General features: G+C 41.4%; 1 pseudogene; it reads left to right on the forward strand.

Moving 5' to 3' along the window:
• Positions 1 to 25,242, forward strand: part of LOC121578803 — a 33,821-nt pseudogene extending 8,579 nt beyond the window's left edge.
• Positions 25,243 to 27,820: the final 2,578 nt, after the last annotated feature.

The raw sequence follows: 27,820 nt of genomic DNA on the forward strand, positions 1-27,820 counted from the left end.
GAGGTATATGTTCGATGTAACCTCTCATTGAATATCTGCAAACTCTAGGTAGCAGAAATTTAGGAAGGAACTATGAGAAATAAGGAACGACGGTAGCATGCTTTAGAGGACCGTAGGAACGGATACATTCCTCTTGAATTGTGTGTGTGTGAGAAAAGAGAGCCTGTGCGTGTGTGAAAAAAAGGGGAGGTCTCTGCTGTGTGTCGACTAAGGCTATGACAACAGAGGTTTTAGTTTTTTGTAAGGAAATATGTTAGTTAAGGTTAAAATCTTATGAGTCTCCATTAGCGAGAACGTTAATAATTGTTTAAAAAACTATGAGCCCCCTGGGAGGAAGTTAAGGTTAAAATCTTATGAGTCTCTATAAAAAGAGAACGTTTAATAACTGTTAAAAGACTATGAGCATACAGGGAGGATTTTAAGAGTGTATAGAGATGTTTTGTAATGGATAAGAAAATAACTATAAATCTGCAGATTAGGATAAGTGAAGATAAGAAACTTCGAAGTAGGATTTGTGTTCTATGTTCTGTGTTGGTTTGGGAGTTTTGTTAAGTGTTACTGTTTGTCTGTGTTGGAAATAACGGAGGGACAGCTGGTCTGTCTACTTTCTGTTGTTTAGCTTGGAGAGAGCTGCTTGGGAGCTCTTCTCACTCTGAAATCGCATTGGTGAATGAACTACGCATGCGTGGGATTTTATGAGTTTAGAGTTACGTAGAGCAAATATGCCACTCCCCTGCCTGCACTTGTGACAGGTTAAAGGACATATTCATAGCCTGTTATACACTAAAAAGTATTAGTAAGTTCATGGTATGTAAGGATCTTAAAATATCTAAGGTTAAAAAGATCATGCATCCAGTACTAGTTCATAGAGATTGATAAAATTCATAATTGTGTTAAAATCCGTCAAGTGTACAAAGGGTAAATATTGTAAGAGGAATGTGTAAACGTTATATTGACTACTTTATTTTGTGGTGCCTAATTTAAGGGTAAAGGTGTTAATCTGTGATCTACTAAATGCTCTTAATCTATGAGCCTGAGATCGATTGCTCTGGTCTCCACCCAACTTCCTGGGGAAATCGCGGTCTTTTTTCCTCATTATACTAAAGTTTTCAGTGAGGAAACATAACTGCATCACTTTCGTGATTATTTCTCCCCTTTTTCAGGTACGTTATTGATATAAAACGAGTTAATTTGAATGTAATAACTTGCTAACATGTCAAGAGAGTTTAAGGTATGTGTTAGTAACATCTTGAGTAAGTTAGAGTTAAGTTGAAGAGAGTTATTAGGTGCGTGTGTGAGTGAAACCTGCTTGGTTGCAGCGAAGAATAGCTTCGTACTGAGAGTAGCTGCCATTTTATGCTAATTGTGAATGAGCATGTGCGCTGTTAATAATATATTTGGGGTTATTTGTATAATGTGTTTCGAATACTTTGTTGACATGGTTGATAAATGTAGTTATGGGTTACTGAGCTAAAGCTACTTTGTGTTTGACAGTTATATTGAAACATTTGTATATGTTTTAGTGAATTACAGTTTATGCTGTTGTGACTTGAATAAGCTTTGTACCCTACAAAACTCTGGTTCCTGTAGATCTGTTGTTCTGTAAAATGTGGTATTTTTGTAAAAGCATTATACTAAAGTTTTCAGTGAGGAAACATAACTGCATCACTTTCGTGATTATTTCTCCCCTTTTTCAGGGGCGTAACATTTTGGAGGCTCCGCTGAGATTGCTGCTCAGATGTCCGGCTTCCACATCCTGGTCGCTGAATTTCGAGCCAGCTAAATCCCTACATAACAACCCAGGCAGGCTGCAGTGAGGAAAGTGTTGCTGTTCGAGGGGAGCTGGAAGTTGGGGGTTAAGTACGTGTCAACTGAGGCCGTTGAGAGACCATCAGAGACAGTAAGGACCATCTAATTCAGAGTCAACTCCTGCACAGTAAAGGTTCCTCCTGTCCTGTCAACATGACAACCGCCTTGGAAGAACTACAAGAAGAGGTAGTAGGAGAATTGCACACCCTGACTAAAGACAAGTTACTAGACGTATGTGATTTCCTTGACATATCAGGCGAACAGAGAAGAGATGTTCAAGACAAATCCCGCATATCACTGATGACTCACATTATGATGTTCCTTGAAAGAGAGGAAGTTGCAGAGTTAGAAGATGGCGGCATGTCGGAATTATTGTTACTTAAAGACAAAATGACAGAGATGATCAGTGGCATAGATAGCAAGACAGGGCAAACTGACCATGATATTGAAACAGCCAGAACACATCACATAATCGAGGGACTGAGAACTGTAACCCCACAACAAGGGGTGGGAACTGAGCAGAGTACTGCAGACAAAGCCAGTGATTCTCTGCGCCAGCCCCAACCCCCTGCCCATCTTCAGAGGAGCATGCAGCTCTCACCCAGTGCACCGCCCGGCTCATACTGGCGCAAAGAGTTAAAAATGTCTGGTCAGATAGGTGAACCGGGCCAGAAAGATAAACTGACTTTTTCCAGCCTTGCCCATCAGATTGAGAATGGACTTAACAGAGGCTATCCTGAGGTAGAAATAGTAGACGCAGTAATCAGGGCTATTTCTCCAGGCTCACAGCTACGCAGCTACTTGGAAGGTAAACCCCAGCTAACTATTCCCACACTTAGATGCATCCTGCGTTCCCACTTCCAAGAGAAGAGTGCAACAGAGCTTTACAAACAGCTAGCTTCAGAAGCACAGCATAGCAAGGAGACCCCTCAAAGCTTCCTGATGCGCGTCTTAGATTTGAGGCAGAAAGTACTATTTGCGTCCCAGGAGTCAGAATCAGGGCTTAAGTATGACCCTGCTCTAGTCCAGCGCATGTGTTTACACACAGTCCTTACAGGTCTCCAGAGTGACAGTATCAGGATAGACATGCAGCCTCTCCTGCTTGATAGCGAAACATCAGATGAGGTTTTGCTAGAGAAGCTTAACATTGCTTGTGCTAATGAGATAGAAAGACGAAACAAAAAGCGTTTTAATGCCCCACAGCCTGCTACAACCGTAAGTGTAGTCCAGTTAGAAGATACGCCATCTGCAAAGTGTCCTGTGAAGGAAGCCAAAGCTAAGATACCCGCAGAACTGTTAACAGAGTTAGCTGAACTTAAGACAGGTGTAGCTTCCCTAAAAGGTCTCAGTGCAGAGATTGCTCAGATTAAGGAGACATTACAGCAGCCTATGTTTCAGTCATCGCCTTATGCCCATGCCCCACTTCCAGTTAGGAGGCCAGATAGGGACCCCCAGCCACCTGTTTCCCAGCAGCAGTATTACAGCAACTACAGTCAGCCCCAAGCACCTGACCCTGTGCAGTATCAATATGCACCTAACCTGTATACCAACCGCTCTGCTCAAGCTCCAAGGAGGTGTTTTGTCTGCCAGCAGGCCAGAACAGATGCACGCTGCACACACTGCTTCCGATGTGGGAGTGGAGAACATTTTCAAGCTGGATGTAAAATCCGGGGAGTCAGACCATCCAAAGAGGCCCCTTTAAACGGGGAAGGGTTACCGCTGAGGGACAAGTGTTAACCGTAGCTACCAAAAAGTCCCAGAAATGTGCAAATTGTGCCAGAGAAGATTAATTTGAGAACCTGAAACAATGTTCATCATGTAAAGAGACACTGTACTGTTCCAAAAGATGTCAAAACCAACATTGGACTAAACATAAGGAAAAATGCACTCACCTAAAAATTGACTCTACCTGTGAAAAGCTTTCCTGTACAGAAGAAAATGCCCACTCTTTACCATCCCTAGCTCAAGGTTGCCACCCCCATAAGGTCACCTCGCTAGTCGGTAGACAGTGCCTTGTTGAGTGTCACCTCAATCGCCACCACCTCCAAGCCCTATGGGACACAGGCTCTCAGGTATCGGTCATTGATGAACGATGGAAAGCGGAATCTCTCCCAAACGCAAGGCTGAGGGATGTTTCAGAAATTCTGGACTCACCTGATGATCTAAGATTGACGGCAGCAAATGGGACTGAAATGCCGTACCTGGGATGGATTGAAACAACTTTTCGGCTAGCCTCTGAAACTGACCAAACAAAGGAACTGATCATCCCAGTGCTGGTAATGAAAGGCTGTCACCTATCTCATCCCATCATAGGTTTCAATGTTATTGAGCACATCCTGACAATGACCGAAAAGACTAAACGGTACAGTACAGTGAAAAAAGCTTTCCCAAGCCTCAAAAGAAATAAGGTGAGGGCTTTTATACAGGCTGTTAGCGCAGAACAGACAGATGAATACGCAGTGAAAACCAAGAAAGAGAAGGTTGCTGTACCAAAACACAGTAGCATTCAGATTGAGTGCCGTGTAGCTTCCCAGCCTTTCAAAGACGACATGACAATGCTTTTCCAGCCAGACCTGAACCCGCAGTGGCCAGATGAACTTGAGTTCTTTGACTAACTAGTCAGACTTAAAAAAAGTTGTTTTTCCAGTTGTCATGCTTGAAATGTCTCTAACCCCACTGACCACGACATTGCCCTGCTAGGACGCACCATAATCGGTACAGTACAAACCATTATGACTGTGTTACCTGCCCAAGTCTTTGAAAAAGCTGTCACCCCAGCCACAGTGAATCACACCAGTGTTCAGACCCCATGTACTGCTACTGAACAGTGGGATCCACCAGTAGGTTTAAGTCACCTAACCGAAGAACAGAGAGAGCTTGTTAGGAAAATGCTTAGAGAAGAGTGTCACTCCTTCTCCAGATCAGACAATGACATTGGCTGCATTGAACGATTGAAAATGACTATTTCTCTAAAGGACTCTGAACCAGTCAAGCGCACATACATGTCAGTGCCCAGGCCACTGTATCAGGAGATGAAGGGTTACCTTCATGACGTCATAGCCCAGGGTTGGGTTAGGAAGTCAAACTCTTCATATTCTTCACCTGTCGTGTGCGTTAGGAAGAAGGACGGGACCCTCCGGTTGTGTATAGATTACAGAGACCTGAACAGAAAGACACATCCCGACCGCCAGCCCATCCCTCGGGTCCAGGACATCATGGACAGTTTAGGTGATAATTCCTGGTTCTCCCTTTTAGATCAGGGAAAAGCATATCACCAAGGGTTCATCTCTGAAGAAAGCAGATCACTGACAGCATTTGTGACCCCATGGGGACTCTATGAGTGGATACGTATGCCATTCGGCCTCATGAACGCTCCTGCAGCTTTTCAGCGTTGTATGGAGGAATGTTTGGAAGGGCTCCGGGACAACATCTGCATTCCTTATCTGGACGACACGCTAGTTTTCAGTAAAACTTTCGACAGCCATGTGAATGATGTGCAAAAGGTTTTGCAGCGTCTCAGAGAGTATGGCATCAAACTCAAGCCAAGTAAGTGTGATCTCTTTAAACCCCAGGTCCGTTATTTGGGCAGAATAGTGTCTGCAGACGGCAGCAAAGTTGACCCAGCCGATTTTGAAGCAGTAAGAGCATTGAAAGAGATCAGACCACAGACTGTGGGCCAGCTCAGAAAAATGCTTGGTTTACTCACTTACTACAGACAGTACATCAAAGACTTTTCTAGGAGGGCCAGCTGTCTGTATGACCTCCTGAAAGCAGATTCAGAGAAAATACCTGACCACCCACGGAAAGCAAAAACAAAGAAAGTAAGTCATGTGGTGCCCTCAAACAAGCCAATCCTGTGGACTGACCAGCATCAACAGGCACTTGAACAGCTGATTGAGTGTCTGCTTCACCCACCAGTCTTAGGTTTCCCTGACTTCACTCAGCCATTTGTTGTACACACTGATGCGTCACACCAAGGCTTGGGAGCAGTTCTTTATCAAGAGCAAAATGGGAAGCTTAGGGTCATTGCTTATGGCTCTCGAACCTTAACAGCAGCTGAGAAGAACTATCACTACCACTCTGGCAAGCTAGAATTTCTAGCTCTAAAATGGGCAATCACTGATAAGTTCCATGATTATTTGTACTATGCTCCGACCTTCACTGTATACAGCGATAACAACCCGCTCAGCTACATTCTGTCTACTGCCAAACTGAACGCAACCACTTCCAGGTGGGTTGCAGAATTGGCTGATTTCCACTTTACAATAAAGTACAGGCCAGGCAGAGAGAACAGTGATGCAGATGCTTTGTCGAGGATGCCACTGGATGTAGAGTCACTGATGAGAGAATGTTCTGAGGAGCTTCCACCAGACACCATTGCCGCCACGATACAAGCAGTAGAGGTACAGAAAGAGCCTTTTGTGCCTTGGTCAATTTCAGCTGCATCTATGTCAGTATCAGCTGAAGGTGAGACAACTACAGCAACAATCAACTCGATCCCAAAAGAGGGGATAAGAGAGGCACAAGAGTCTGATCCGGTCATCCGTCCTGTGCTCGATTTCAAGCTGTCTGGTTCCAAACCGCCAATTAAAGAGCAAAAGGAATTCAGTCCAAAGACAAAATGCCTATTCAGAGAATGGGACAAATTGACAATCGACAGTGATGGTATTCTTTACAGAATCACTACAGCCCGCAAGCAGTTAGTTCTACCAGAGCAGTACAAAGGTAAAGTGATGGAAGAGTTGCACAATAACATGGGACACCAAGGTACTGACCGCACTGTATCACTAGTACGTGACCGCTTCTTCTGGCCTTATATGCAATCTGACATCGAGCACTATGTGACTAAAACTTGTAGCTGTGTCAAGCAGAAAAAGCCAGGCCATGAAACAAGAGCCCCTTTGACAAACATTGTGACAACACAGCCATTTGAACTGGTATGTATAGATTTCCTCCATCTCGACAGATGCAAAGGGAGATATGAGTACATCCTCGTGATTGTTTTATTTTTATTTATTTTAATTTTATTTTTTCGGGGGGATGGATCAGCTTAATATTGCAGATAGATTGTATCTTCTATCAATGTAATTGTCTGCATCACTTCCAATCCCCCATGTTTTTTTTATTTTTTTATATATATATTCCCCTTTATTACTTTTCAACCCCACCATCCTTTCCCTACTTGGAGTAAATTAGTGAACAACAACGCCCAGGCCTCTACTTCCGGTCTATACTTACTATCTACACCTTATGGACAGAGTTAATTTTACAATAATTCTATATCTATATATATATAAAAATATATATATTTATTTATTTTTTTGCTCCTGAACTTCTTCTACTCTCAACCTCTCCGATCATTTTCATGATGTCCATCCGGTTTGCTTCTAAATGCCATATCTTTCTAACTGTGCTCTTTCCCAAAAGCTCCCAACATACAACCTATATACTTATTATGGACACAGTATGCTTACATTATTAGCTATCTTTGTTATTATTTGTTGTTATTTGTTATTAGTCCCATCCTTCAACTCTATTCAATACCTCCCATCTATCTCTTAACACCATCCATATAGGATTTCTATTTGCCATATATATTTCAACCGTACTGTGATGTTTTACAAAAGTTCTGAACCTTTCTATTCTCATTGCTTCTACAGATTGTGAATTAAAAATAAACATTTTTGCTAAAAGTATTATTATATTATTGATTGATTGACTATGACTTTTCAGATCACCCAGTAATGCTATCTGCAAGGTTAGTTCCAGGTAAATATTGCAATCCTTTAGCCATTCCTGGACCTGTGTCCAAAAACAAGCTACAAATGGACAGAACCAAAACAAATGATCTAATGATTCTATCTCTTCACAGCAAAATCTGCAGAGCTGGGAAGATTGTATCCCCCATATAAATAACATTCTATTGGTAGCAAGAATTTTATATAATAATTTAAATTGAAAGATTCTAATTTTTGAATCCGGTGTCGTTTTGCGTGTCAGTTCATAAACACTATGCCATGGGATCGGTACGTCAAAGATCTCTTCCCAACTATTTTGCAATCTATATGGGACTGCTGTCAATCCTTTGGTCCTTAAGTGAAACTGATATACTTTTTTATTTATCACAGTTTTCCCTTAACCAATTATGTTCTTTAATGCAAGGCCGACAGACAAGTTCCTTACTTTCTCCCCCTTCAACTTTCCTCTTCCACTTTTGCGGTAAGGCTGCAATTATTTGGTTGTAATTTTGGGTAGAGCAGACATTTCCATATGTTTTTGTTAGCTGCATGTGCAACATAACTCCACCAGTCCTACCGATGATATCATTTACGAAGATTATACCTTTTCTAAACATTCTGTCAAAAAATAAAGGTTTTTTGTCAATTAGTATATTTGAATTTAACCACAATATTTGTTGCATTATTTGTTCTGTCGTTTCTGGAGGATTAAATTGAAATTGCAACCAACTTTCTATGGCTTGTTTTAGAAATAGTGACATTTGGGAGATTATTTCCTTTTCAAATAACTGAAAGTGAGAGGTTGTAATCTGAATAAAGGGAAAAAGGCCTTTCTTGAACAGTGGGTGAGACAATCTTACTAATTTGCTTGAGAACCAGTTCGGATTTAAGTATAACTTTTGGATGACTGAAGATTTTAGTGATAGGTCTAATGCTTTAATATTTAATAATTTCTGTCCTCCGAATTCATATTCATTATATAAATATGCTCTTTTAATTTTGTCTGGCTTGCCGTTCCAAATAAAATTGAATATTTTTTTCTCATATAATTTAAAAAACTGTTTGCTAGGCGTAGGCAAGACCATAAGCAAATAGGTAAACTGGGATAATACTAAAGAGTTAATCAGGGTGATTTTTCCACAAATTGACAGGTATTTTCCTTTCCATGGTAGTAAGATCTTATCTATTTTTGCTAACTTTCTATTAAAATTTATTGAAGTGAGATCTTTTATTTCCTTTGGGATATGTATTCCGAGTATATCCACATCACCATCAGACCATTTTATTGGTAAACTACATGGTAATGTAAAAATGTAATTTTTAGTGATCCAATACGTAATATAGTACATTTGTCATAATTTGGTTTTAATCCAGAGAGGTTAGAAAATGTATCTAGATCCTCTATGAGGCTGTGGAGGGATTCTAGTTGTGGATCTAAAAGAAAACATGAATCATCTGCGTACAATGACACCTTTGTTTTTAAGCCCTGTATTTCTAATCCTCTGATATTATTATTGGATCTGATTTTAATAGCTAACATCTCGATGGCCACAATAAATAGATATGCCGATAGTGGACAACCTTGTTTCACTCCTCTTGACAGTTTGAAACTTTCTGAGAAATAGCCATTATTTACTATTTTACACCTAGGGTTACTATACATGATTTTGACCCATTTTATAAGAGATTCTCCAAAATTGAAATGCTCCAGGCATTTATATATAAATTCCAGTCGAACTTTATCAAATGCCTTTTCGAAGTCTGCTATGAATAGCAGGCCTGGTTTCCCATATTTTCCATAGTGTTCTATTGTTTCCAATACTTGCCTTATATTATCTCCAATGTATCTTCCATGTAAAAAACCTGTCTGATTAGAATGAATAATATCCGACAATACCTTTTTAATTCTATGCGCTATACATTTTGCTAGGATTTTTGCATCACAACACTGAAGTGTAAGGGGCCTCCAATTTTGTAAATGGACTGGATCTTTATATTTTCCACTTGTATCCTGTTTCAGTAATAATGAGATCAGACCTTCTTCTTGAGTGTCAGATAATCTACCATTTACATAGGAGTGGTTAAAACATGCTAATAACGGTCCTCTTAGTACATCAAAAAAAGGTTTGGTATACCTCGATTGGTATGCCATCCAACCCTGGAGTTTTCCCGGACTTAAAGTCTTTAATTGCATCCAGAAGTTCCTCCTCTGTAATTTCACCTTCACATGAGTCTTTCTGTGTGGCTGTTAATTTGACATTATCAATAGGAAAAAAATCTCTACAATTAGCTTCAGTTAGAGGAGATGGAGGCGACTGAAAAGAAAACATATGCTTAAAATACTTTGTTTCTTCCTTCAAAATATCATTAGGTGAATTATGGGTGACTCCGTCAATTGTAACCAGTTTCATTAAGTTCTTTTTGGTAGCATTCCTATGTTGAAGATTAAAAAAGAATTTTGTGCATTTTTCCCCATATTCCATCCAGTTTGCTTTATTTTTATAATATATTACAATTGATCTTTCTTGAATAAGTTTTTCCATTTCTTTTTGTTTTTCCTCTAATTTATTCTGAGCCTCTATGTTACAGTTTTTATTGCCATCTATCTGTTCTGTTAGACTTTCTATTTCCTTTCTTAGTATAAACTCTTTTGACCTAAATTGCTTTTGTTTTCGAGATGAGTACTGAATTGCATGGCCTCTAAAGGCACATTTAAAGGTGTCCCATACAATAAGGGGATTCGCTGTACCTATGTTATGTTGGAAAAAGTCAGTTATAAATTCCTTTGTTCTAATTATAAATAAATTATCATCTAATAGGCTTTGATTAAATTTCCAATATCCTCGCCCACGTGGAAATTCAGTCAGAGTAATGTATATGCCTATTATATGATGGTCCGACCGCATTCTGTCCCCTATCAACACTTTTTTTACTTTTGGTGCCAACGAGAATGAGATAAGAAAGAAGTCAAGACGACTAGCTTGATTCAGTCTCCGCCATGTATATCTCACTAGATCAGCATATTTAAGCCTCCATATATCTACTAGTTCTAATGTATCCATGACATTCACAATTTCCTTAAGAGCATGTGGGTGATTGTTTGTGGTGTGATTTCCTTTTCGGTCCATTGAGCTATTTAAAACAGTATTATAATCCCCCACCATAATAATATTGTCTTGAGTTGCTTGCAGGCTTGATAATTTATTATATATATTGTCAAAGAATTGTGGATCATCATTATTTGGTCCGTAAAGGTTAATGAGCCATATCTGTTTATGGTCCAATACCATATTTAAAATAATCCATCTACCTTGCGTATCTATTTGGACAATTTGCACATTCGGATCGAAATTACTATTAATTAATATCATCACCCCTTTTGAATTTCTTTGCCCATGGGAGAAGTATATTTCCCCCCACCCATTCTTTTTTCCACGCTACTTCATCTCGAATTGTTGAATGAGTTTCCTGTATACAATATATATTATATTCCTTCTCTTTGAGCCATGTAAATATTGTTCTTCTTTTGTTATTATCAGCTAAGCCATTACAATTATAACTGGCTATACTTATTTCACCATACACCATAATGAGATACAAGTTTCAAGTCTATTTATCATTATATATGTTTGTAAATTTACCAATAAAAAATAGCGTAATGATTGAGTGTCCATATAGCTGTACCGTGATATTTGCATTGCTACGGAGTAACCCTTCAATTGTTCTCCACTAATTCCCCCGCTAAAGCCCCTCCCCATCCCAAGTTGAGCCGTCATCCCAGTGATCAGCATCCCCCCCACGTCCCTCCGTATCCCTAAGGCCCCGAGAGGCCAGGACCCATCCATCGAAAACAGCACACAGTGCCACCCACAAAACAGAAGCAGGTTAACCGCCAAAAGCATTTCCAATGCTTTCACCTCTATATATATATATCTATATAACAATTTTTTTTATTTTTATTATGCATATCCTATTTTCCATCATTATCAATTAATATGCGTAATAATGTCGGCAGTTCACGCATAGGATTCTAACATATAACCAGGATTGCCATTGTATTACATTTAATTCATTGACAAGCAATTATTATCCTAGCAAATAATTCCCGCGGTCCATCCCATACCCCCCCCAACATCCCCACCCCCCACAACAGATGCCAGACCAGCACACACGCACATACTCACATACTCCAACACATCCTCGTGATTGTTGATCATTTTACACGTTTCACTCAAGCCTACGCCACCACATCAAAGTCAGGAAAAACTGCTGCAAATCTCATCTTCAATGACTTTGCCCTGAAGTTTGGGTTCCCCTCCCGCATCCACCATGACCAAGGGGGAGAATTCGAAAATCAGTTGTTCCATCAGTTAAAGAAACTCAGTGGCATGGCGGGGTCCAGAACAACACCCTACCACCCGATGGGGAACGGTCAAGTGGAACGAATGAACAGAACATTGTTGCAAATGCTAAAGACACTAACTGAGACACAAAAGTCAAACTGGAAGGAGTCTCTAAACAAACTGGTTTATGCCTATAACTGCACCCGTTGCGAAGTGACTGGCTATTCACCATTTTATCTTCTGTTTGGGAGATCACCCAGGCTTCCAGTTGATATGTTCTTTGGATTGTGCACAGAGGCAGGTTCCAGTAACCAGCGAGACTACGTGGAGAACTGGAAACGAGGAATGGAAGAAGCATACGCCATTGCAAATGAAAATGCTCAGAAAGCTGCTGAAAGAAGTAAGAAGTACTATGACACTAAAGTTAGGAGTTCAGTGCTACAGCCTGGCGAGCGAGTTCTGATTAAAAACCTGACACCAAGAGGAGGACCAGGCAAACTCCGTAACTATTGGGAAGATCAAATTCACACAGTAGTGAGACAAATGGGTTCAGACCTGCCGATTTATGAGTTGAAACCAGAAAAGGGTAGGGGACGCTCCCGGGTCCTGCACAGAAACCTGCTCATGTCCTGTGACCACTTACCTTTTGAGGGACAACCAGAAATGACTAAAGATGACAAAAGTAAGAAAAAGAGACATCAGCCTGGATCACAGCCTCTAGATTCTGATGAAGACAGCGGGGATGAATATGACCTTCATCATGAGCCGCTACAGGTCCCCACATCTCCTACAGTACCTGAGAGGTATGCTGAACCAGCGAGAGAGTCGGAAAACAGGCCCCCACCAGTGAAACAGACAGTTGCGGTGCCAGTTCCTGATACGCTACCAGCACAGCCTCTTGTTGAAAATCAGCTGGAGGAGAAAACAACAGTTAAAGAACTGCCTGCTGAGGAGATGAACTTGCCTGCTGAAAATGTGCCTGATGATCGTCCACTAAGTGCCTTTCCTTCATTAACTGCTGCTGCTGAACCTGAGGAACCAGCTTACCAGCTGCCACAAAGAGAGAGACACCCTCCAAGACGTACCACCTATGATCAGCTTGGTATCCCTTCCTGCTACAGTATCCAGCCACAGCCACAGTTGTTCCCTGTCTACCCTGCACCAGGACTGGTTCCATGGCTGCCATCACTACAGCGATATTACCTTCAGCCACCCTACATGTATGGACTTCAGCAAACTTGAGGCCACAGACAGAGTTGACATGTTTGACCATGGACTACTGACTGATTTCACAGACTGTCACGAGACAATTAGCAGACTATGCATATAGATCATTAAAACTGATGGACTGTTGACAATAGTATGAGAAAAGACTGCTTATGGACTGTTTATACAGCTGGTCAACAGATATGGACTGTGAATATAACTTCTTGGTTCTATTTGAACTGTGAACTTTGACCTCTGCTCAAGTACTAGCTTACAGAAGAGGATTTTCTACGTCCAGTGCTTATAGACTGTTTAAGAAGACAATGTTGGTAATGTTGGGACAACATTTATTTTGTCGGGGAGAGTGTGACAGGTTAAAGGACATATTCATAGCCTGTTATACACTAAAAAAGTATTAGTAAGTTCATGGTATGTAAGGATCTTAAAATATCTAAGGTTAAAAAGATCATGCATCCAGTACTAGTTCATAGAGATTGATAAAATTCATAATTGTGTTAAAAATCCGTCAAGTGTACAAAGGGTAAATATTGTAAGAGGAATGTGTAAACGTTATATTGACTACTTTATTTTGTGGTGCCTAATTTAAGGGTAAAAGTGTTAATCTGTGATCTACTAAATGCTCTTAATCTATGAGCCTGAGATCGATTGCTCTGGTCTCCACCCAACTTCCTGGGGAAATCGCGGTCTTTTTTCCTCATTATACTAAAGTTTTCAGTGAGGAAACATAACTGCATCACTTTCGTGATTATTTCTCCCCCTTTTTCAGGTACGTTATTGATATAAAACGAGTTAATTTGAATGTAATAACTTGCTAACATGTCAAGAGAGTTTAAGGTATGTGTTAGTAACATCTTGAGTAAGTTAGAGGTAAGTTGAAGAGAGTTATTAGGTGCGTGTGTGAGTGAAACCTGCTTGGTTGCAGCGAAGAATAGCTTCGTACTGAGAGTAGCTGCCATTTTATGCTAATTGTGAATGAGCATGTGCGCTGTTAATAATATATTTGGGGTTATTTGTATAATGTGTTTCGAATACTTTGTTGACATGGTTGATAAATGTAGTTATGGGTTACTGAGCTAAAGCTACTTTGTGTTTGACAGTTATATTGAAACATTTGTATATGTTTTAGTGAATTACAGTTTATGCTGTTGTGACTTGAATAAGCTTTGTACCCTACAAAACTCTGGTTCCTGTAGATCTGTTGTTCTGTAAAATGTGGTATTTTTGTAAAAGCATTATACTAAAGTGTTCAGTGAGGAAACATAACTGCATCACTTTCGTGATTATTTCTCCCCTTTTTCAGGGGCGTAACACACTGAGCTGCTGTGACATGCAGACAGAGAAGGAGGGGGAGACTTACACACGAATAAAGTATTCTGTTTGTTAAATCGGCTGTTGCTTAACAATGAAACTATTTGATTGAGATCTATTGAATGTATAAATGAGAGATACAGTGGGGGAAAAAAGTATTTAGTCAGCCACCAATTGTGCAAGTTCTCCCACTTAAAAAGATGAGAGAGGCCTGTAATTTTCATCATAGGTACACGTCAACTATGACAGACAAATTGAGAATTTTATTTCCAGAAAATCACATTGTAGGATTTTTAATGAATTTATTTGCAAATTATGGTGGAAAATAAGTATTTGGTCAATTACAAACAAGCAAGATTTCTGGCTCTCACAGACCTGTAACTTCTTCTTTAAGAGGCTCCTCTGTCCTCCACTCGTTACCTGTATTAATGGCACCTGTTTGAACTTGTTATCAGTATAAAAGACACCTGTCCACAACCTCAAACAGTCACACTCCAAACTCCACTATGGCCAAGACCAAAGAGCTGTCAAAGGACACCAGAAACAAAATTGTAGACCTGCACCAGGCTGGGAAGACTGAATCTGCAATAGGTACGCAGCTTGGTTTGAAGAAATCAACTGTGGGAGCAATTATTAGGGAAATGGAAGACATACAAGACCACTGATAATCTCCCTCGATCTGGGGCTCCACGCAAGATCTCACCCCGTGGGGTCAAAATGATCACAAGAACGGTGAGCAAAAATCCCAGAACCACACGGGGGACCTAGTGAATGACCTGCAGAGAGCTGGGACCAAAGTAACAAAGCCTACCATCAGTAACACACTACGCCGCCAGGGACTCAAATCCTGCAGTGCCAGACGTGTCCCCCTGCTTAAGCCAGTACATGTCCAGGCCCGTCTGAAGTTTGCTAGAGTGCATTTGGATGATCCAGAAGAGGATTGGGAGAATGTCATATGGTCAGATGAAACCAAAATAGAACTTTTTGGTAAAAACTCAACTCGTCGTGTTTGGAGGACAAAGAATGCTGAGTTGCATCCAAAGAACACCATACCTACTGTGAAGCATGGGGGTGGAAACATCATGCTTTGGGGCTGTTTTTCTGCAAAGGGACCAGGACGACTGATCCGTGTAAAGGAAAGAATGAATGGGGCCATGTATCGTGAGATTTTGAGTGAAAACCTCCTTCCATCAGCAAGGGCATTGAAGATGAAACGTGGCTGGGTCTTTCAGCATGACAATGATCCCAAACATACCGCCGGGCAACGAAGGAGTGGCTTCGTAAGAAGCATTTCAAGGTCCTGGAGTGGCCTAGCCAGTCTCCAGATCTCATCCCCATAGAAAATCTTTGGAGGGAGTTGAAAGTCTGTGTTGCCCAGCGACAGCCCCAAAACATCACTGCTCTAGAGGAGATCTGCATGGAGGAATGGGCCAAAATACCAGCAACAGTGTGTGAAAACCTTGTGAAGACTTACAGAAAACGTTTGACTTGTGTCATTGCCAACAAAGGGTATATAACAAAGTATTGAGAAACTTTTGTTATTGACCAAATACTTATTTTCCACCATAATTTGCAAATAAATTCATTAAAAATCCTACAATGTGATTTTCTGGATTCTTTTTCCTCATTTTGTCTGTCATAGTTGACATGTACCTATGATGAAAATTACAGGCCTCTCATCTTTTTAAGTGGGAGAACTTGCACAATTGGTGGCTGACTAAATACTTTTTTCCCCCACTGTAATTGTGGACAGGTTGGTGACTTTGCTCTGAAATTGCTCCAGAGGGAATTTCAGAGGAAGATACAGGGGCCAGTCAAAGATCATCTGGAGGACCGGTGAACCCTTATAGGGGCCTGGAGCAAGGATTCTAGGGGTGCCCAGAAGATCCGAAAGGGGGGTGTCAGCTGGTAGCATCAGGACCGGAAAAAGATCCAACAATTGAGGTGAAAATAAACAACCGACCATTGGAGGTGATGGCGGATAGCGGAGCTGCTTTTATCTGTGTTCGGCCTGAAGATGTTACACATCTCACTATGTCCAATCAACTAATTAGGACAGTTGGATTTGAGGGTGTGAAACAGCTGATTCCTCTTACGGAACCAATTGAGCCCATATTGGTATCAGAACATACACCTATTGCATTGTTGGGAAGAGATGCATTGTGTAAGTTGAACTGTACAATAACATGTACACCAGACGGCTGTCTGGTAGAAGTGCCAAAGGAAAAGGTTTACCAATTGTTGATGATGACAGAGATGGATTCTTCTTCAGTATTCTGGATTGGAAATCTCAGTGAAGATTTTTTGAAGCAGGCTAAGATATGGGAGAAATTCATTGTGGCAAATATGCCAGATGCGAGGCTTCCGGAATATCCATTTCATTGTACGCTCAAGTATTTCAAGAATGCTGCCCAATCGAACTCAGAGGAATGGTTGAGTCATCAACCAAAGAAAGTTCAACTCAGCTCATGTTGCATAATTTTAGGACCACAAGGAGCAGCTATGAAGATAAACACAGACGATTATCTGGATAAAGAATTTGAGATTGAGAAGAGTGTGCCACATGTGACCTTGTTGGTTTCTGAAGGCTATGAGCAGAAGCAAATAGGAGAAATTATGACAGAAGCAGAGAAAGCTGTTTTTGTACCAATGAAAGAGAATTTGGGGGATTTGGAGGAGTGAAGATCAGCGATTTCTCAAAATAATGATTTTGGCTCAAGGACAAGGAGAGCCATAAGCTGTACGGATGACACATTAATCTATTTGCAGTGTGAAGATGGATTCAGACCCTATGAAAGAGGAGATGTTGCAACAAGTTCCAGAATGTTTGTGGTCTCAACACAGTACCGATATTGGACTTGTGAAATCAGCCCAATTGAGGTGAAAGTTGAACTTCGACCAGGAGCCAGACCTCCTTGGAAGAATCAGTATCCATTGAAAGATGAAGCAATCCAAGGGATTGAACCACAAATTGAAGGACTTTCGAAAGCAGGTGTTTTTAAAAAAATCCTCAGAGTAACAATCCTTTGTTGTCTTTGGAGAAACCATGAGGGGTTGATAGTAGCGCCTCTAGACCTATTAGGTCTGATGATTCAGGAAGCACATGGGTTAGCTAATGTTGCAAGGGGGGAGGTTAGGAGAAAGATCACAAAGGAGTATGGTTTTTGGGCACCATATTTGCTTGAACAGGTTGACTATGTCATAGGCAGGTGCACAATCTGTCTGAAAAATAATGTTCGCAGGGGTGTGACTGTTATTCTTGGTTACATTCCTACACCAAGAGGTGCATAGGATGTCCAACTAAGCTAAAATATGCTCAATCGGTTGCCAAGTTCTTGTGTAAAGAAGTCATAAGCAGGTGGGGACTACCCGATCGAATATCCTCAGATAATGGGAAGGAATTTGTGGATAAATCAGTGAAATTTATGTTGCAAAAATTGGGAATTAAGCAATGTCTTGGAGCAGTTTATCACCCACAAAGTCAAGGGATTTGTGAAAAAAATGAACGGTGTCTTGAAAAATCGCATTGTCAAAATTTGTCAGCATACGGGTCTAAACTGGATAGTGGCGCTTCCTTTAGCATTAATGGTGTGTCGCTCAAGTGAGTTGCGTGATCTACGTATGACACCCCATGAACTGGTAACAGGAAGAAGGATGCCTGCGCCTTGTTTGCGAACAAGCGGAAAGGGTCCAAGCTTGGCTCTTTTGGAAGATTAAATGAGAGCGTACGTTACATATATGGCCAATTTTCATAAAAAGTTGTCCACATATGTTTCTGACAGGCAAAGAAAATAAGAGGTGCAGGAGAAGCTTGATGAGCAAAAAAGGAGTACAGTGCAACCTGGGGACAAGGTGTTCGTGAAGGTATTTAGAAGGAAGTGGTATAACGAACGTCGTGAAGGACCATTTGAAGTTGTTCGTAGTACTGGAACAGCTGTCCAGGTTAAAGGGTCTCCAACGTGGTATAATTTGTCACATTGTGTTAAAGCGCCTGGAGGAGAGGTGCCACGCGCAGAGACAGGATGTTGAAGGCTCAAGAGAGCAGGATGAAGATAGGGGAGAACAGGCAGAAGGAGGGATGCATGACAATATCCAGAGTAAAAACCCAGAAGGAGAGATTGTCCATGTTGTGGACAACGTTGATGATAATGTTTACACTTCTGATGATGCCAGAGATGACTCTGCAATGGATGAAAAGGAAAGGAGATTTGGGGACATTGATTTTCAATACATCCCAGAAACAACAGGGAATATTTCAGTGGAATGTGAAGCAGCAGAGATCACCAAGGGCAACTCTGTTACAGGAGAAGCTGGTGATTCGGTTAGACAAAGTAGGCCTAGACCAGTTAGGAGAAAAGTCAGACCAAAACGTTACGAAAACTAGAGTTGAAGTAACTCTAGGAAAGTCAGCTCAGCTTCCATGTCAGTGCACGAGGGAGAACAGTGGTGAAGGGAAATGTAGAGTTCAGTGGGAAGATAGCTATGGCAGGAGTTTAGATCTGTTAGGAGCAGTTGCTTTGAGAAAGTATGCGTTGCTGAATGATAAGAGAAGACTGAAGATTGAGGGTGATTGCAGTCTCTATGTGTACAATTCCCAGCAGGAGGATCAAGGTGATTATAAATGTATGTTTTATAATCCACAGTTTGAAATTGAGGGATTAGAGTTGGGACTGAGAGTTAATGTAGTGAGACTAGTGGTGATAGATGGAAATACAAATACAAGTAAAGAGCTCCAAGCTGTAGGGAAAATAGATGAATCAACAACAATGACATCAACACTTCAGCCTAATACAACAACAGTGAGAAGCAATTCAACTCTTTCAACATTGACAGATATTAAAGCTATAAATGTATCACATTTGATTACAATGGAGCCTCAGAAAATCGCTCCAACACCAATTTTAGAAGAAAATACTGTCATTAGGGTTAGGATGGGTGGTACAGCTCATCTTCCTTGTAGATGTGAGAGACGGAGTGGGGGTGGTGAAATTCCTCCAACGTGGAGAGATAATTATGGAGAAGAAGTGTTGTTATCAGGACCAGAAGTAGAAGCTGTTTCATCTAGTCAACGGAAGTATATTTTGTACAACGATATGAAGTGGAAGAGGGTTATGAGTGATTGCTCACTTATTTTGCGTAATGTTAAATGGGAAGATCAGGGAGAATATATGTGTACTTATTTAGAGCCAGCGTTAAAATTTGTTCCGGTTAAGAATTATTGGTTACAAGGCTATGTAATTTGTAAGGTGACACTTATGATGGAAGATTTAAAGTCTGCTGAAGTTTTCACAGTCACCAAAGGAGTTCAGGAGCAGTATATTATAGTAGCCACTCCAACAGTAAATAATACACAGAGGACATCTGTCACTTTCCTACTGGAAATAATTAAGAGTGTTAATACATCAACTAAAGCAACTATTTTAACAGTAACTTTGAAAGAGATTAATGTTACGACGGCAATAACACATTTCGGAAATGTGACACAGACACCAACAACAACTTTTCTGAAACTAAAGGATGTAGTAAGAGTGACTCAGAAGTTTATGATACGGATGGAGAGTGCTGTGAATGGTAGTAAGGATAGTTTTGAAATAGGAGAGCAGATGGTAGTAGAGAATTATGTAGATTCATCTGAAATAGTGCAGAATACTATCCTGGAGGTAAAGGATGAGTTTTTTAATTTTGATGGAAGACCAGACGATATATCTGATCAATACCGCTCGTTAGGGAAGAGAGAAACTAAATGGAAGGCATATGGATTTGATTCTTCTGTTTTGCAAATTAAAGATGGATGGGCAGGTAGGAATCTATGGTTCCAGCAGTTAACTCATTCTGTAAGATCAGTGAGGAATCTTGAGGGTCCATGTCTGTTGAGAATTCCAGCACCAGGCACATGGGGTTCAATCTTAGAGACGGTGGCTCAACCTCTATCAAGTACGTGTCAATCTTATGCTTTATAATGGCTGTTGTATCAGCAACAATCATTAACAGATATAATAATGTCGTTGTCGAAGCATTTGTTTAGGCCTAGGTTTAAGTGTTCTTGGTTAAATGAATTACCCTATGTGAATTTGTTAGATCGGAAGGAAAATCAGTTAACAGCGATTCCTGAAGCATTGAAGGTGAAACCCGTGAGGGTTAAAAGCTGTTTTTGTTCAAATAAAACATATGATGGACCGGGTATGTTTATGGGAATATCAGATTGTGATGATTATATGATGACTTTGGGTAAGCATGAACGTAAGGTTAGTAATGAGAAATATAATGTAACTTTTTATGTTCCATTTAGTAAGAAGAGCAGGACTTTGATGGTGAAAGATCAGCTTTTGCCTGGCAATGTGACTATTGGTAATTTTAGAGATATTTGGTGGGTTTGTGGTGATAAAGCATATATATTCTTACCCTATGGATGGAAAGGATGTTGTTACATGTCGACGTTGAAGCTTCCATATGGTTTTTACCATTCAAAGAGGGGAAGCACCGGATACAGATAAATCTGATTCTAGGTCTGGAAATAGGGTGAAAAGGAAAATGGTGCAATTTCCTAGTCTGGAATCCTACCATTGGAGGATAAGTCTAGGAGAGAAGTGGGGACTTAGACTTTTTCCATGGTATGGTGTAACATTTTTGGCAGATCACATTGATAATATTACCTATACTTTGCAGGGTTTTGCAAATGAAACGATAAGAGGGTTTAACCTTCTGTCAAATACTCAAAGAAGTCACAGACTGACGCTGTTGAAACATGACATGGCTCTTGACTATATTTTAGCAAAACAAGGTGGCTTATGTTTGGCTATGAACTTGACGGGGGATGATTGTTATACTTTGATCCCTAATAGTTCCGATAATATCACTAGTGTTATAGATGCATTGAAGAATATAAGGGATGCGTTTGGTAGATCTGAAGGAGCTGGATGGTCAGCAAAGGCTTGGTTGCAAGATCAGTTAGGCCCAGTGGGAGCAGTGATAGTTCAGATTTTAGTGGCCGCTCTTATAGCGCTGTGTGTGATGTTTTGCTTTTGTACTTTGTTATTGACTTTTGCGAAAGCTATGATATTGAGATGGGTTGGAGTTGTGATGCCTGGAGACAACACTCAGATGCCGTTGTTAACTGTTACTGATCTAGATGGAGATAAACAAGTGGGACTGGATGGAGTATTGATGGATAGATATCCATTTTGAATATCCGATCATTTTTCACGTCTTTACATATTATTGTGATATTTAGTATTTTCTTATGAATCAAAGGGGGGAAATGGAATGTGATTCATTTTATATATCATTTTTATATTATTGTTGATATTGATGTTTTAATTTGCATGTGTTGTTTTGCAAAAGATACTGGTTGGTGTTTTCTTTTCTTCCAGAAGCATATGGGGGAATGTGGTAGAGGGGATTCAAATACTCAAACATGGACAATATGAATGGACTGGAGGAAGTGGAACAAGGAAGGTGTGGAAATGTTCAGATTCCATCATCGACGTTGCATTGAAAGTCGAAACTGCTGAGGAGATGCAGTGTAGTGGACTACATTCCACTGTCTGCAATGATATATAGACATATTTGCAAGTGTAATACATAATTTGTCATATTCTTTCTGTATTAATTTTTTAAGAATGATATTTTCTGTTGTTGGGTACATGTGGGGACCTCAGATGTTTTTGTTTATTTCGTGGATGCTTAGGGATATTGGGTCTAGGCAGGGACAGAGAGAATCCACAGGAGGGTCCGATGGGTCGACCAGCCTGAATGTGGACATTTTTGATTGTATTTTGTTTTCTGAGGCTTTCATGTGTATTCAATTGCATCTTAGTTTAAAATGCATTGATAAAGATTTATGAATTGATCTGGAGTACTTAGGTGGTCGCTTGGGGCAGAGGGGCCGTGAGAGAATTTTACTGTCTTGATTGATTGATGGTGTGATGTCACGAGAGGCTACACAGCTTTCAGCGGGATTGCTCAAGTAGTGCAAGGAGACCAGGTTCAACCAAAACAAGGATTTTATTAAAGGTCTTGGGAAACTAACGAAAGTATAACACAATTCTGTTCTCTGGTGGCTCTTTAAGGGTTAACAGTTCAGGGATGTCTCTTCCACATCCAAAATCATAACTCTCCCTCGCTCAAATAACTTTTCCCCAGTCTTACTGTATTCCACGTTGCAGCTAGTGGAAAAAAAAAAAAAAAGTCCTTCCAAATGTCTCTCACGTATTTCCACAGGTGCATATATCCAAAGGTGAGTATTTCCCAAAGGTAAGTATCTCCAAATCCTTATATTCCTCATGGAAGTGGACGTGCAGCACTCTTGTCCTCCAGAGAGCCCAGGTTGGAGACTGTGTCTCTTCCCTTCAACAAACCTTCAGCTCATCAGCTCCTGATTGGTTTCAGCTGCGTGGGAAGATTGGCCATAGAGGGTTGGAGTTCCCGACCATACCAGCAGATGGAGCCATAGCTGTCTGGGTTTGCAGCCATCTCAGGGGGATGTAACGTCCCTCCAGGACACAGCCTCTCGTGACATCACAATGGATATTTGGAAAGAAAGCTGCCAGACAGGTTTTTCGCTCTCACACTCCATAAAGATTTGTTCATATTTCATAGAAATGTATTTACACTCCATAGAAAAATGTGTTTACTCTCCATACATTTTGGTTTATTGCTAAAGTTACTCAATAAGATTTTTTTTTTTTTGTCATAATCCTATTCTTTTCGTTTTCGAGACATAATTAGTCTCGAAGGGGGGAAATATGTAGTGTCTAAACAGTTTATGACTTTGCTGACGTTTGCAAATGGTGTGTTAGAGGAAGTTGACTCAGCTTGCGGAAGCATCTGGAAACTACAGTAGTCCCCTGTAGCTCAGTTGGTAGAGCATGGCGCTTGCAACGCCAGGGTTGTGGGTTTGTTTCCCACGGGGGGCCAGTATGAAAATGTATGCATTCACTAACTGTAAGTCGCTCTGGATAAGAGCGTCTGCTAAATGACTAAAATGTAAAATGTAAATCATTGTGAATTGCTGCATCTTTGAAGCGTGGTTGAGGACATTTGTGATTTATTGTGGCAATTAATGTTCCGTTTTCGTCATCAGGCTTGTTTCAGCCCGTACGGCTTGTCCCTCTGACGGAGGAGAATGTGGACGCAATGGAGAAAAGGAGCTTCCAGAGGTTACTACGGAAAATAGGGGTCTGAGCACCAGCTGATGAGCAGGTGGGATTTAGGCGGCAACTCCGTTACTTATATAAAAATATGTATATTTAATTTTTTTGTCTTACCCACATTAAATGACAGGACTTAGCCCCAAAACATATTTACTTACTTAAAGATGGAATCCGCAGTAGGGGAAACTGCCACTGTCGGCACCATGAACATTATGGTTTTGGTTTTGTTGACGAAGTGAAGGTGAGGAGCGTCGCGCAACGCGCCCAAATAAATTGCAGTACATATTTTGCTGTTCAGTGAAGGGAGAGAAAAAACAGCGTTGTTTGCAGTAACTTTGTTGTATTATCACAAAAGGACGTGGCAGTTTCACAATTAAGGATTCCAACTTTAAGGCAAGATGCGGCTTAAATGAGGCAGTCAACTTTTAAAATGTTGCATTTATGAAAGGCATTGAAGTGATGTCTGTGTTTTTCAGCACTTAGACTACTGTATAGGTAATGTGTGTCTGATGATCGATTAGGAGTCATTCTGGAGGATCCCAGCCAAGATTAAACTGTCCCAGCTAAGGGGAGCGGCGTCGGCCCTGAGCCCCAGTGAGGAGGCCGCGGCAGGGGGAGAGGGGTCGGAGCGGCCAGCCCCAGGGAGCCCCATCCAGGAGCAGCCACAGTGGGAGGCAGCCTCCCACGAGCAGAGAGCCCAGGCCCTCCGAGCCCTGCTGCTGGCCGCAAGAGGAAACATCCCTCTGCCTCAGCAGAACACACAGGTCAGCAGATTAAAGACATTGGATGTGTCTGAAATGGCACCCTATTCACTATATAGTGCACTACTTTTGACCAGAACCCTATGGGTCATGTTCAAAAGTAGTGCACTAGTGAATAGCCATCATCTCATACTCCGTTGATAACTCTTGTAACTCTGAATTGTGGAGATCTCATAGAATTGATCCAAGGTTGTTGTTTAGTTAACCGTAACTTTATTAGGGGAGGTAATATTTCCATCAAACTCTTTACAAATGGATGGCTACCAAAAATTGGAACATGATTAACTACTGTATATTCGCAAACATCCAGTTATATCTGACAAGCCATTTCTGTCTCTTTCTCTTCAGATTTCACGCCTGTTGAGGATATAGATTCAGACACTGCACCTCAGAGGTGAGTTCTCCATTCTGTACACGGTGTGTCTCTTATGCAATAGCATAGCTCTGCCTGTTCTTTTCTGACTTCCACCAAGAGAAGCAGAGTGCTGTTGTTGGACAGCGATGAGGATGGAGGTACTGTGCTTTAACCTAATCATAATCTAGTCATGTTAGTTTTACCCTCAAACTAGAAATGATAGCCTGGGTGCCAATCTGTTTAGCCAACTCCTTTGTCATTGTCTGTCTTGCCAAACAAAGGCAATGACGTGCGTTTGTTAAAGAAGAAACGGACTGGCATCCAGGCTACAAAATGATTAGTATGACATTTAAACATGGAGCTGTTTTGCTAACACTGCTGTCTCCTCTCCTGACAGAGGACTCCTTCACTATGGACCTAGGGGCTGACAGGGACGCGGACTCAGACAGGGAGGCAGTCACTCCGACAGACTCAGACAGTCACTCCGTCCCTGCCAAGCGCAGACGACAGAGGGTCCTGATTGACGATGATGAGGAAGATGATGATTAGAGGAGAAGTCTTCAGTTGGATTTATTTCATTTATATACAGCTTTTCCACTTAGGTGCTCAGTGTTTTACGTAGAAAGGGGGAAACTCACCTCGTCCACCACCAATGTGAGGCATCCAGTTGGACCCAATAGGATTGAAGCATCATCTTACACTATGCCTCTACAGGGCTGTGTGGGGACTGAGGATGGGGAAACCTGGACCTTCACTTAACAAATATTTCTGAGGTGGTAAACAAGTCTTCTCAGAGAAAATCCAAAGACCAGAGAGAGCGAGGGCTCCAGGTTTATTGGAAACATATTGCATTTGATGGGTTTGTCATTATATTCTTCAGTCTTTCTCTTCAGTATTCAATGTTCTGTAGGTATTTCAAAGGTCCAGCCAATACAGGGATTGTACTGTCAATGCCCAGGTTTTAGAATAAAAAAACGAGGTGTTTCTTACCATGGATTTGTCCCAAATGGCACCCTATTCCCTTTATACTGTACTACTTTGGATCAGGGTCCATAGGGTAGAGAGTGCCATTTGGGAGGCAGACTATATTAACTCAAGATTGTAATCAGCAGACTACTGGTTAACTTTTATCACAGTTGGGGTAATAATATATCCGCTGTTTTCAGAATGTTGTTTCATATGTTGCGGATACAGTTCAGGGTAAATCCTGCGCATGTTGATTAATAAAATAAATAAGTAATTACAAGTTTTGCATCTGTGGAGTACACTCATCCACTCATGCTGACTTCACACACCAGCACTGTGCCCTTTTCACCACTAGGGGGCACGTGACATTGTAGAGTAGATTATCTGTCAACCACAAACTCAATTTCCTGGTGGATTTGTTCAGGGGCCAAGCAGAAAATGTTTAAGCACATGAAAGAACCAATGTTAAAAGTATACCTCTATTCAAGAGAAGCATTCATGCCTTTTTCTTAATCCTTAAACATTTCAAGATCCTTAAGCTTTATAACATACTATTCGTTTTTTCCTCATTTATACCAGCATGTCACGTGTGCAACTGGACGTGAAAACTCTAGATCACCTTTACTCCACACACTGAAATGCATACAAAGCTCTACGCCCTCCATTTGGCAAATCTGACCATAACACTATCTTTCTATTTCATTTATATACATTTATACATTTTCTACATTTAGCAGACGCTCTTATCCAGAGCGACTAGGGTTAAGTGCCTTGCTCAAGGGAACATCAACAGATTTTTCACCTAGTCAGCTTGGGGATTCAAACCAGCATCCTTTCAGTTACTGGCCCAACGCTCTTAACCACTAGGCTACCTGCCCCTTACAAGCAAAAACTCAAACAGGAAGTACCAGTGACTCGCTCAATACGGAAGTGGTCCGATGGAGCGGATGCTAAGCTACAGGACTGTTTCGCTAGCGCAGATTGGAATATGTTCCGGAGTTCATCCGATGGCATTGAGGAGTTTACCACATCAGTCACTGGCTTCATTAACAAGTGCATCGATGACTTCGTCCCCACAGTGACCTTACGTACATATCCCAACCATAAACCATGGATTACGGGTAACATCCGCACTGAGCTAAAGGCTACAGCAGCCGCTTCCAAGTAGCGGGACACTAATCCGGACACTTATAATAAATCCAGCTACGCCCTCTGCAGAACCATCAAACAGGAAAAGCATCAAAACAGGACTAAAATCGAATCCTACTACACCAGCTCTGACACTCGTCGGCTGTGGCAGGGCTTGCAAACTATCACTGGTAACAAATGGAAACTCAGCCGCGAGCTGCCCAGTGACCCGAGCCTACCAGACGAGCGAAATGCCTTCAATGCTTGCTTCGAGGCAAGCAACACTGAACCCTGCATGAGATTACCAACTGTTCCGGAAGACTGTGTGATCATGCTCTCTGTAGCCGATGTAAGTAACATTCACAAGGCCGCAGGGTCAGACGGATTACCAGGACGCGTTCTCAGAACATGCGCTGGAAAGTGTCTTCACTGACATTTTCAACCTCTCCCTGACCCAGTCTGTAATACCTATGTTTAGCCATGAAATGCTTTGAAAGTCTGGTCATGGCTCACATCAACATCATCATCCCAGAGACCCTGGACCCACTTCAATTCGCGTACCGCCCCAACAGATCCACAGATGATGCAATCTCTATTGCACTCCACACTGCCCTTTCCCACCTGGACAAGAGGTACACCTATGTGAGAATGCTGTTAATTGACTACAGCTCAGCGTTCAACACCATAGTGCCCTCCAAGCTCATTACTAAGCTAAGGACCTTGGGACTGAACACCTACCTCTGCAACTGGATCCTGGACTTCCTGATGGGCCGCCCCCAGGTGGTGAAGGTAGGCAACAACACATCCGCCACACTGACCCTCAACACGGGGGCCCCTCGGGTGTGTGCTTAGTCCCTTCCTGTTCACCGGCTGTGTGGCCGTTCATGACTCCAACACCATTAAGTTTGCTGATGATACGACGGTGGTAGGCCTGATCACCGACAATGATGAGACAGCCTACAGGGAGGAGGTCAGCGACCTGGCAGTGTGGTGCCAGAACATCAACCTCTCCCTCAACGTCAGCAAGACAAAG

Source organism: Coregonus clupeaformis, unplaced genomic scaffold (assembly GCF_020615455.1).
Source record: "Coregonus clupeaformis isolate EN_2021a unplaced genomic scaffold, ASM2061545v1 scaf0005, whole genome shotgun sequence".
NCBI classification, from domain to species: Eukaryota; Metazoa; Chordata; class Actinopteri; order Salmoniformes; family Salmonidae; genus Coregonus; species Coregonus clupeaformis.